A 12,477-nucleotide genomic window follows, 5' to 3' on the forward strand; every position below is an offset into this window, starting at 1 on the left:
AAAAAAAAAAAAATAGCCAGGCACTGTGGCAGGCACCTGTAGTCCCAGCTACTGTGGAGGCTGAGGCAAGAGAATTGGCTAAGCCCAAGAGCTGGAAGTTGTTATGAGCTGTAATGCCATGGCACTCTACCAAAGGCGAAAAAGTAAGACTGTGTCTCTAAAACAAAAAAAATAGAAAATTAGCTGGACATTGTAACTGAAGCCTGTAATTCCAGCCACTTGGGAGGCTGAAACAAGAGGATCACTTGAGTCCAAAATTTGAGGTTGCTGTGAGCTATGACACGACAGCACTGTACCCTTGGCAAAAGAGTGATGTGGCATCGCCAGCCACATACACTCTCTCAAAATAAACAAAAATCCCCTCACCGCTGCCCCTTTTCAGTCTTCCCCAATGTATAGGATTTAATTGCTTCATTTTTGGCCAACTTACACTCACACAGCCAGTGATTACTTCCATCTGGTAAAGAAAAGCAAAAATTTTAAAGTATCTTCATGATGTCCACTCTCATTACCTTTATTCAGTACTTTATAGGAGGCCTATCCAGTCCAACAAGAAAATTAAAATGGGTAGGTTAGGCATCTGTAGCTCAGTGAGTAGGGCACAGGCCACATACACCGAAGCTGGTAGGTTCAAGCCCAACTGGGTCTGCTAAACACATTATTGTGGGGTAAACTCCCACAAAAATTAAGTGAAATGTGCTCTTTTAATTCCAGAAACTGAGCAAAAAGACTTGTGAGTATTATGCGCTTTTGTCAAGACCTAAGCAACCTGGGAAAACACAGTGGGGGCCTGCAGGCCAGGCTTAACAACCTCCTACAGGGAACCCCGACTGTGTAGTCAAGTCAGCCTGCCAGATAAGGGTTGAAATGGCCCATCTGTGCAGAGGACATGACTCAAAGGTTGATGTGAGTGAAAAGAAAAACTCCATCATAATGATGTGAGTAAAATACTCCATCGTAACTGCAGGGTCTCCAAACCATATAAAAACAGTCATGGAGCCTGTTTCTCAGAAATTTAATTGAGTACATAGAAGAAAAAGGTTTTACTCCCCCATTTATCCTGATCTTTAACTTTAACAATAGAAGTCAGATAATGTATAGTTCTTTTAGGTCTTCAAAGAGGAGCAGCCTGAGGCTAGCTAAGATGGTTGTCTTACTTTCCCGAACTTTCTTTAGGCTAATCTTATGATGGTTATCTCACTTTCCCAGACTTTCTTTCTCTTCTATAGTTTAAGATAAGAATTGAGGATGTTAGGATTATTGATCAATGTGGTGTACGTGACTAGCTCCCAATAAAGGGGAGTGGAAAATAAAGACATTTCGCTATATGCCATCTAAGAGTATGTAGTCATTTCTTGCTGTCATACAATTCTAGGAGCGAGCTTGCACCCACGGCCAAGCCATCCTTCTCTCCCCGCGAGAAAGAACTTCACCCAACAACAATGACAACTGCAACCAAAAAAAAAAAAAAATAGCTGGGCTTTGTGACTGGCACCTGTAGTCCCGGCTACTTGGGAGGCTGAGGCAAGAGAATCACTTGAACTCAAGAGCTTGAGGTTGCTGTGAGCTATGATGCCATAGCACTCTACCAAGGGTGACAAAGGAAGACTCTGTCTAAAAGAAAAAAAAAAAGGCTCAGTGCCTGTAGCTCAGTGGCTAGGGTGCCAGCCACATACACCAGGGCTGGAGAGTTTGAACCCAGCCTGGAAACTACAACCAAAAAATAGCCAAGCATTGTGGCAGGTGCCTGTAGTCTCAGCTACTTGGGAGGCTGAGGCAAGAGAGTTTGAGGCTGCTGTGAGCCCAAGAGTTTGAGGCTGCTATGAGCTGTGATGCCAGAGCACTCTACTGAGGGCAACATAGTGAGACTCTGTCTCAAAAATAAGTAGATAAATAAAATAAAATAAAATGAGTTTGAGGCTGCTGTGAGCCCAAGAGTTTGAGGCTGCTGTGAGCTATGATGCCAGAGCACTCTACTGAGGGCAACATCATGAGACTCTGTTTCAAAAATAAATAGATAAATAAATTAAAATAAAATAAAATAAAAAGAAGCAAAAGGCATACACATAGAAAGAAAGAAGAAGGCATACACAAGAAAGAAGTAGCATTGTCATTATTCATAGGTAACATGATCATACCAGATATACCATGTTCATGGACTGGAAGACTCAATATAGTTAAACATGTCAAGTCTCCCTAACCTGATACATAGATTCAAAGCAATCTCAGTCAAAATCCTAGCAAGGTTTTCTTGTAGAAATTGACAAGCTGAATACAAATTTACATGAAAATGTAAAGAACCTAGATTGGCCAAAACAATTTTGAGAAAGATTAACAAAGTTGGAGAACATACATTATGTAATTTCAATGCTTATTGAAAGATACAAAAATTAGGCTTGGTGCCTGTAGCTCAGTGGCTAGGGCGCCAGCTGCATACACCAGGGCTGGTAGGTTCGAACCTGACCAGGGTCTGCCAAACAACAATGGCAACTACAACAAAAACAGTCCAAGCATTGTAGCAGGCACCTGCAGTCCCAGCGACTTGGAGGCAGAGGCAGGAGAATCACTTGAGCCCAGGAGTTGTAGGTTGCTGTGAGCTGTGATTCCACAGCACTCTACCCAGGGCAACAGCTTGAGGCTCTGTCTCAAAAAAAAAAAGAAAGAAAGAAAGAAAGAAAGAAAGAAAGAAATTCTTCAAACTCTATCATAAGAAGACAATTTGATTAAAAATGGGAAAAAAGACTTGAGCAGATGCTTGTTTCATCTCAGGAGAATATATTTTGATGACAGCTGAAAGGTGCTCAACATCATTAACATAGAAAAATACAAATTAAAACCAAAATGAAGCTGGGTATGGTTCCTCACACCTATAATCCTAGCACTCTGGGAGGCCAAGGTGGGTGGATTGCCCTGAGCTCATAGTTTCAAGACCAGTCTAAGCAAGAGTGAGACCCTGTCTCTAAAAATAGTCAGGTGTTGTGGAGGGTGTCTATAGTCTCAGCTACTTGGGAGGCTGAGGCAAGAGAATCGCTTAAGTGCAAGAGTTTGAGGTTGCTGTGAGCTGTGATGCTATGGCACTCTATGGAGGGTGATAAAGCAAGACTCTGCCTAAAAAAAAAAAATAGAAAAACTAGCCAGGCATAGTGGTGCACACCTATAGTTCCAGCTACTTGGGAGGCTGAGGCAAGAGGATTACCAAGCCCAAGAGATTGAGGTTGCTGAGAGCTATGATTCCAGAGCACTCTACTCAGGGTGACAGAGTGAGAGTCTATCTCAAAAGAAAACAACAAAAAAAAAAAAAAAATAAAAAATAAACAAACAAAATGAGATACTCTGTATATCCACTAGAATAGTTCAACTTAAAAGTTGGATTAGAGACTAGGGCTGGGTGAACCTGGCCAGCCACTCGGTGCAGGGGGGCATGGCCCTGCTGCCTCCCCGGCATGGCCATGAAGGGGCAGATGGTGACAGCAGGAAGCAGGACATCGGTGACATCCTCCACCAGATCATGACCATCACTGACCAGAGCTTGGATGAGGCACAAGCAAAGAAACACGTCCTGAACTGTCACAGAATGAAACCTTCGTTCTTCAGCATCCTGTGTGAGATCAAAGAGAAAACAGCTGGCTGGGGCTGGGTTTGAACCTACCACCCTCAGTATATGGGGCCAGTGCCCTACCCACTGAGCCACAAGCACCACCCCACACTAAAGGAATTTCTAAAGGATATACTATGAGAAGAAAAAAAAAATCTTCAATAATTGTCCAAGAAGCAAGAATAATGAGAAAAGAAAATGGAAAATTTGTGGAGAAATGTTGACTGTGTAACATAATAATGTATAATTTGTAAGGATTAAAAATTAAGATAGCATATATCTTTGATGTGATAAGAACTAAAAAAAAAAAAAAAAGTTGGATTATACCAAGTGTTGGCAAGGACGTAGAACAACTGGACATTGATTGCTAGGGAGAAACTCAGCATTTCTTTTTCTGTTCTTTTTTTCTTTTTCTTTGAGACCGAGCCTCAAGCTGTTGCCCTAGGTAGAGCAAAAAAACCCTATCATAAACACATACTATTTAAAACAGTGTGGCACAGGCTCACATACAAATATATAGATCAATGAAATAGAACCCATACATCTATGGCTACTTGATCTTTGAAAAGAGTGCCAAGACTATTCAATGGGAAAAATCTTTTCAACAACTTGTGAGGTTGACCTCACAGCAACCTCCAACTCCTGGGCTTAAGCAATTCTCTTGCTTCAGCCTCTCAAGTAACTGGGATTACAGGCATCGGCCACAACACCTGGCTATTTTTTGGTTGCAGCCATCATTGTTGTTTGGCAGGCCCAGGCTGGATTCGAACCCACCAGCTCAGGTGTATGTGGCTGGCACCTTAGCTGCTTGAGCCTCAGGCACCAAGCCTTTTTTTTTTTTTTTGTGAGACAGAAACTCACTTTGACACCCTCTGTAGAGTGCTGTACCATCATAGCTCAAAGCAACCTCAAACTCTTGGGCTCCAGCAATCCTCTTGCCTCAGCCTCCCAAGTAACTGGTACTATAAGGAGCCCATCACAATGCCTGGCTATTTTTTTTTTTTTTTTGAGATGGGGTCTCACTCTTGCTCAGGCTGGAACTTGGCAGTTTCTTATAACATCAAACATTCACTAACCAAACAATCCAGTAATTCTTCTTCTATATGTTTATCCAAGAGAAATGAAAATATGTATACCCACAAACACTAATACTTGAATAGCCATAGCAGCTTTATTCATAGTAATTTAAAATAAAAATATGAAAACTAAGGCGGCACCTGTGGCTCAGTGACTAGGGCGCCGGCCCCATATACCAAGGGTGGCAGGTTTGAACCCAGGCCCAGCCAAACTGCAACAAAAAAATAGCCGGGCATTGTGGTGGTCGCCTGTGGTCCCAGCTACTCAGAAGATTGAAGCAAGAGAATCGCCTAAGCCCAAGAGCTAGAGGTTTCTGTGAGCTGTGAAGCCACAGCACTCTACCAAGGGCAACAAAGTGAGACTGTCTCTAAAAAAAATATATAGGGCAGCGCCTGTGGCTCAGAGGAGTAGGGCACCGGCCCCATATGCTGGAGGTGGCAAACAAAATGTGGTATGTACATACAATAAAGTATCATTTCACCATAAAATGAAATAAAGTTCTAATACATGCTGCAATACCTATGAAAAGTGAAAACATTATGCTAAATGGAATAAGCTAGCCACTAAAGGACAAATATTATGATTCCACTTATAGGAAATATTCAGAATAGGCAAATTTACATACGTGTGTATAGGTTGGGTTTTTTGTTTGTTTGTTTGTTTTTGAGACAGAGTCTCACTCTGTCACCCTAGGTAGAGTGCCCTGGTGTCATAGCTCACAGCAACCTCAATCTCTTAGTTCAAGGCCTTCAGGCAAATAGTTGGGAGTACAGGCCTCAGCTACAATGCCCAGCTAATTTTTCTGTTCTTTTTTTTTTTTGTAAGACGAGTGAGACAGGGTCTTGCTCTTGCTCAGGCTGGTCTCAAACTCCTGAGCTAAAGCAATCCACCTGCCTCGGCCTCCCAGAGTGCTAAGATTATAGGTGTAAGCCACAACGTCTGGCTAAAAATGGGCAAATTTATAGAGACAGAAAGTAGATTAGAGATTACCAGGGACTGGGGGGAAGTAGAGAATGGGAGTTATTGTTTAATGATTACAGGCTTTCTATTTAGAAAATTTCGGAAATAGATAATGTTGATAGTTACACAACACTACAAATGTAATTAACACCATTAAATTGTACACTCTAAATAGTTAGAAATGACAGACTTTATGTTATATATTTTACTACAATAAAAGAAATTAGGCTGGGGGTTGTAGCTCATGCCTATAATCCTAGCACTTGCGGAGGCTGAGGCTGGAGGATTGCTTGAGGTCAGGAGTTCAAGACCAGCTTGATTAAGAGTGTGAACCACCACATTGGCCTACTTTTTGTATTTTGAGGAACCACCATACTGTTGTGTCTACAGTGGCTGCACTAATTTGCATCCCTCTAACAGTGCATGAGGGTCCCCCTTTCCCCACGTCTTCACCAGCATCCATTATTGCCACTGGGGTGATACCTTACTTCATTGTGGGTTTGATTTGCATTTCCCTGATGATTAGTGATGTTGAGCACTTTTTTTTTTTTGTAGCCCTCTGTAGAGTTCCATAGCATCATAGCTTACAGCAACCTCAAACTCCTGGGCTTAAGTGACTCTTGCCTCAGCCTCCTAAGTTGCTGGGACTACAGGTGCCCACCATAATGCCTGATTATTTTTAGAGACAGGATCTTGCTCTTTCTCAGGCTGGTCTCCAACCTGTGAGCTCAGGCAATCCACCCACCTAAGCCTCCCAGAGTGCTAGAATTGAGCACTTTTTCATATACCTGTTGGCCACGTGTATGTCTGCTTTTGAAAAATGTCCATATCTTTTTCTAATTTTATAATAAATTGGATTATTTAGTTTTTTGCTATTGAATTGAGTTCCTTATTTATTCTGATTATTAATTCCTTGTCAGCTGGATAGTGAACTCAAATTTTTAAAAAATACTTGATGGGGCAAGTATTAGCTCAAAGGAGTAGGGCACTGGCCCCATAAACTCGAGGTAGTAGGTTCAAACCCAGCCCTGGTCAAAAACTGCAAAAAGTAAAGAAATACTTGATGAACCTAGTGTATTTTATTTATGGCAAGGAGACTTGTGCCAGACACAGCTTTGAAGAGCCCATTAGTTTGGGGTGTGTGATTTGGCCCCCTTTCCCTCACTCTGGTCTTCAGAGTCCTTGGTGACCGTTCCTTCCCCTACTCTCAGAGCCTATGCTCATCTTTGCTCTATCCCTTCATGAAATCCTTACTTGAATATCCATAGCAGCTTTATTCATAATAACTTTTTTTTTTTTGAGACAGAGCCTCAAGCTATCCCCCTGGGTAGAGTGCCATGGCATCACAGCTCACAACCTCCAACTTCTGGGCTCAAGCAAGTCTTCTGCCTCTGCCTCCCAAGTAGCTGGGACCACAGGCGCCTGCCACAACACCCGGCTATTTTTTGGCTGCAGCCGTCAATGTTGTTTGGTGGGCCCAGGCTGGATTCGAACCTGCCAGCTTAGGTGTATGTGGCTGGCGCCTTAGCAGCTTGAGCCACAGGTGCCAAGCCTATTCATAATAATTTAAAATAAAAATATGAAAACAACCTGCCAACAGGGAACTTCCTTCCATGATTCTCATATTTTGTTGTGATAAGTTGCCCTTAACACATGCCCTTTCCATTCGGTATTTGCCCTTCAAGCTGTGTCTCTTACAATGAATAAAATAACTTGTCCCATATGAAAGGAACTGCCAGTCTTGGTAGCGGGGAGAGGTGTATTGGGTTGTTGGCCCTTAGCCCAGGGGCACAAGACCCTGGAGGGACAGGAGGATAGGGATGGATAGTCCATTGGAAGCTGCATTGGAGCAGCTGAGGAGCCTGTCCTGTTACTGGGATACTCATAGGCAAAGATCCTCCCCACAATTTGCCCACCTAGGGGAGCCTCCCTTCCCTCACTGTTCTGGCACTGAATACAGGACTCTTAGAGTGTGTATATGTGTTGAGGCAAATTAACCATTACAGGTGTTAGCAAATAACAGCTTTAACCCACTTCCCTCCCAGATGACTAACATTTGTCAGGCCTCCAAGTAAGGACAGAATGTGGTTGGCCTTTCAAAGCCTGTGCTGTAGACCATGGGGCCCTGCTTTTGTTCAGGAATGTCTCTGGTGCTTCTAAATCACACACCCATGAGTAAGGCCTCTCTAGACGCAAATCCCCCAAATCAACCCTCACAATAGCCTCTTCTACAGAAAATTTTCCTATCAGGACAATCTTAGGAGGGAAACTAAAATTATGGACATGCAGGGGGGAAACTAAGAACTTGACGATAGCCACTTGGATGACTGCATTTTAGAGAATCCTGGCTGGCTGCTCGTCTTATACTAAAAGCACTTGCTGTGTGTATTGCTCTATCCAGGACAACTATGGCTTCAGTTGAATTTCACTTCCTCTTCTTGACTTTTTTCCTCTAGAAATCAGAATATTTTGACAAATGCTTCCAAAAGTATGAGCCAGAAGATTAGTGAAGGGATTGGCCGACTGGATTTCTGAAGAGATAAACAGGATCAGAAGGTCAAACCTTATGACAAAATTTTGTTCTTACCTGGGATCATGGCTGGGTGAACATAATTGTCAGCAACAGCAGAAGTGATTGGCTAAATTATATGGAGGAAGAGACTGAAAATTCTGAGTGTCTATTTATGTCACTCTTCACCTAGCCAGCCTTTTTTTCCTTCCTTCACCAGTCAGATACTTATTAAGTGACTGCTACTTGCCAGGCACTTCTCTGCTAGAGGCTAGGGATACAATGGTTAAAAAAAAAAAAAGTACAATCCCTTTCCTTGAGGCACTTAAAGTCTAGAGGGGATACTGCCAAGCAAAGAGCAATTATAATGAAGTGTGGTAAGTACCAAGCAAAGGTGTCCACCTTCAGGGGCGATGGACGCCCACAGAGGAACCCAGTCACAGCCTGCAGAAGCAAGGCCAAGCGTCCTGGAAGAAGTGCCATCCACTAAAGCTTGGCTGGCAATGAGGCAGGAGGGAAAACTATTCTAATCATGTGCAAAGGGCTCCGGAGAGACTGTGGCAAGAAGTGAAGTGAATTGCCTGAAGTCACACAGCTGCCAGACGGCAGAGTTGGGCTGCTTTGAGTTGAAGTTTGTGCTCCTAGCTGCGAGGCTCTACTATTCCCTGGGCATCACCTCACCCAACCCTTCATCTCTGCTTACCTGCACCTGCTGGCAAAAGTCAAGGTGAGAGATAGAAAACCTGGAGAAAGGCTTCCTCTTCAGAGGGGGCTTTGCTCTGACAGCCTCAGCTAGGACCCTGCAGGGCTGAACCCGCGGGTCCTTTTTTCAGGACTCTTTCTAGGAGGGCCAGGGAAGCTCCCTATATATGTAGAAGTCACCCAAGCATGTGCGTGGGTGCGCGCACCAGCGCCACAGCCCATGGGCCTCCATGAAGGCGTTTCCTCCTCTTGGAGAGTCCTCCCCTAATGACCCAGCCTCTGTTCATCTTCATGTGATTCTAGGGAAGGAAACAGGAGGCACGGCCTCATGAGCCAACTGCCCTAATGAGTCACCGGGTGCACCCGTGAAAAACACCTCACCTTCTGTTCTTCCCCAAGAGCAACACTTTCCCACACACCAGCTGTTTCTGTCCTCTTCCGCTTCAGCCCTCAAAGAGTCTGGGCTCTTGGAAGAATAGCACTGAGCAGAATAACCATCATTTTTTTCCTTATCGTTTTCCTTACTTTGCCCTTAGTATGACTGGATGTGTTACACAGTTCTATTTTTTTGTTCAAACCCCAGGCCCCATGATCATCTTCCTCCATACTCACCCCAAACTGCATGGGAGATCGGTGACCCTCTTTCGGCAAGCTCCTATTCAAAATCCAGTTCAGGCCAGGCACAGTGGCTCACACTTGTAATCCAAGCACTTTGGAATCCTAAGCCAGGAAGATCCCTTGAGGCCATTAGCAAGATCCCTTCTCTACAAAAAAAGTAAAATTAAATTAAAAAATCTAGTTCTGGCTTGACACCTGTGGCTCAAGCGGCTAAGGCGCCAGCCACATACACCTAAGATGGCGGGTTCGAATCCAGCCCGGGCCCGCCAAACAACAATGACGGCTGCAACCAAAAAATGGCCAGGCATTGTGGCGGGCACCTGTAGTCCCAGCTACTTGGGAGGCTGAGGCAGGAGACTCGCTTGAGCCCAGGAGTTGGAGGTTGCTGTGAGCTGTGATGCCATGGCATTCTACGCAGGGGGACAGCTTGAGGCTCTGTCCAAAAAAAAAAAAAAAAATCTAGTTCAAACACCTGCAGAGACATCTTCCCTGATTTCTTCACCCAAAGAATTAGACACTTCTTTCTCTATGCTCCCATTGCATTTAAAAAATTTATTTATTTATTATTATTTTTTGAGATAGAGTTCTCACTTTGTCACCCTTGGTAGAGTGTCATAGCTCACAGCAACCTCAAACTCCTTGGACTTAAATGATCTTCTGGCCTCAGTTTTTCATTTTTAGTAGAAACAGGTCTTACTCTTGCTCAGGCTGGTCTCAAACTTGTAAGTTCAAGCCATCCCCCAAGTACTCAGCCTCCCCAAGTGCTAGGATTCCAGGTGTGAGCCACCGTGCCTGGCCCATTTTTAAAAATTCAGATATTACATACGTAATGTACAAATCTTCATGATAAATTTGGTGGGGATTTTTGAGACAGAATGTGCTCTGCTGCCCAGATGGGAGTACGGTGGTGTCAGTATAGCTCACTGCACCCTGAGTGATCCTCACACCTCAGCCTTCCAAGTAGCTATGACTACAGGTATGTACCACCATGCATGGCTAAGTTTTAATTTTTTTTTGTACAGATGAGATCTTGCTATGTTGCCCAGGCTGGTCTGGCCTCAGGCATCCTCCCACCTCAGCCTCTCAAAGTGCTGGGATTACAGGTTTTAGCCATCTTACCCAGACTTAATGATAAAATCTGATGAATGTTTGCATGCACACCCAGTGGACCCACCACATAAATTAAGATACATGTATAGGACATCTTTAAATACCTGGAAGGCTTTATCATGTTTTCTCCTATTATTTATTCCATGTCTCTAGTGTTAACTTTTATTTTGGCTTTTTTTTTTTTTTTTGAGACAGAGTCTCAAGCTCTCGCCCTGGGTACAGTACCATGGCATCACAACTCACAACAACTGCCAACTCCTGGACTTAGATGATATTCTTGCCTCAGCCTCCTGAGTAGCTGGGACTACAGGTGCCTGCCACAACACCCGACTATTTTTCTGTTGCAGTCTGTTGCAGGGCAGGGTTCAAACTTGCCACCCTCAGAATATGGGGCCTCCCTGCCACTGAGCCACAGGTGCCACCCGCCTTTTGCTCATTTTTAATTAGTTATCCTTTTTCCTTATTGGAGTTTACTCTAAGTCCAGGTATGATGCTGGGTATGGTGGCTCATGCCTATAATCCTAGCATTCTGGGAGGCCGAACTGAGAGGACTGCCTAACGCTGGGAGTTCAAAACCAATCTGAGCAAGAGTGAGCCCCCATTTCTACAAAATATAAAAAAATTAGCCAGGTATAGTGGTGCATACCTGTAGTTCCAGCTACACAGGAGGCTAAGACAGGAGGATTGCTTGAGTCCAGGAGTTGGAGGCTACAGTGAGCTACGATGACAATACTACACTCCAGCCTGGGCAATTGAGCAAAGGCCCTGCTTCCAAATTAAATAATTAATTTATTTATTTCAGGTAGGATACTTTTACTTTTGTCAGGTATATGTATTGTAAATGTTTTTCCCCAGTCTGTGGTTTGGCTTTTTACTCTCTTTATGTCTTTTGATGGAGACAGATATGCATTTTAATTAAGTTTGATTTATCAGTCTTTTTTCTTTTATGGTCATTGCTTTTCATTTCCTATTTAAGAAATCTCTGCCCACTTTCCACTGCATTTTTATTTACCTGTGTTGTTTATACTCCTCTTATTCCACAACTGTGAGATCCTTGAGGGCAGAGGCTGTACATTTCTCTGCTCTCTATGCCCTGTCAACCCCATAGAACTTGGAACATGGATAGAGTTCCATGGATAGAGTTGATTAATGAATTTCATTCATGCACTGGATATAAAGTAACATGTATTATCTGTGCAGAGATTTTGTTTTGGGGGGAGGGGTTAATAACTTTTTTAAATTTCAAAATATTAGGAGATACGTGTTTTGTTTACATTGTTTTTGTTCAGATGGAGTGAAAGTTATACACATGTGTACCCATCACCCGGACAGTGTGCACTGTACCCAATGGTAGTGAATTTCCCCACCCCTTCCTCCCTCCTCTCCCTTGCTTGATTTTCATTGAGATTTACTTCCATATGTGCCCTTAGTGTTGATCAATTAGTTCCAGTTTGGTATTGAGTACATGTGTTTGTTTCTCTATTCTTGTGATGTTTCACCTAGAAGAATGGTTTCCAGTTCCCTCCAGGTTGTCCAAAATGATACCAGAGCACCTTTTTATGGCTGAGTAGTACCCTACATTATGCATTTACCACGTTTTATTAATTCATTCACATATGGGTGGGCACTCAGGTTTTTTCTACATCTTTACAACTAATTGTGCTGCTATAAACATTTGAGTGCAGGTGTTCTTTTTACCAAATGACCTTTTTTCCTTTGGGTATATACCCAGAAGTGGTATTGCTGGATCAAATGGTAGGTCTACTTTAAGTTCTTTGAGGTATCTTCATACAATTTTCCATAGAGGTTGTACTAGTTCGCAGTCTCATCAACAGTGTATGAAGAGTTGATTCCTCTCTGCATCCATGCCAGCATGTTTTTTTTTTTTTTTATTAAATGATAGCTG

The 12,477-nt window shown here is 43.2% G+C and overlaps 1 protein-coding gene across 1 annotated transcript in view; it reads right to left on the reverse strand.

Annotated features, from left to right (window-relative positions):
- Positions 1 to 8,896, reverse strand: part of TM4SF19 (transmembrane 4 L six family member 19) — a 17,633-nt gene extending 8,737 nt beyond the window's left edge. Inside the window, exon 1 of the mRNA XM_003792665.3 lies at positions 8,845 to 8,896. The gene's annotated coding sequence lies outside the window, so the exon portion shown is untranslated. The remainder of the gene's footprint in view (positions 1 to 8,844) is intronic.
- Positions 8,897 to 12,477: the final 3,581 nt, after the last annotated feature.

Source organism: Otolemur garnettii, unplaced genomic scaffold (genome assembly GCF_000181295.1).
Source record: "Otolemur garnettii isolate 467f Iridium unplaced genomic scaffold, OtoGar3 scaffold00060, whole genome shotgun sequence".
Lineage (NCBI taxonomy): Eukaryota > Metazoa > Chordata > Mammalia > Primates > Galagidae > Otolemur > Otolemur garnettii.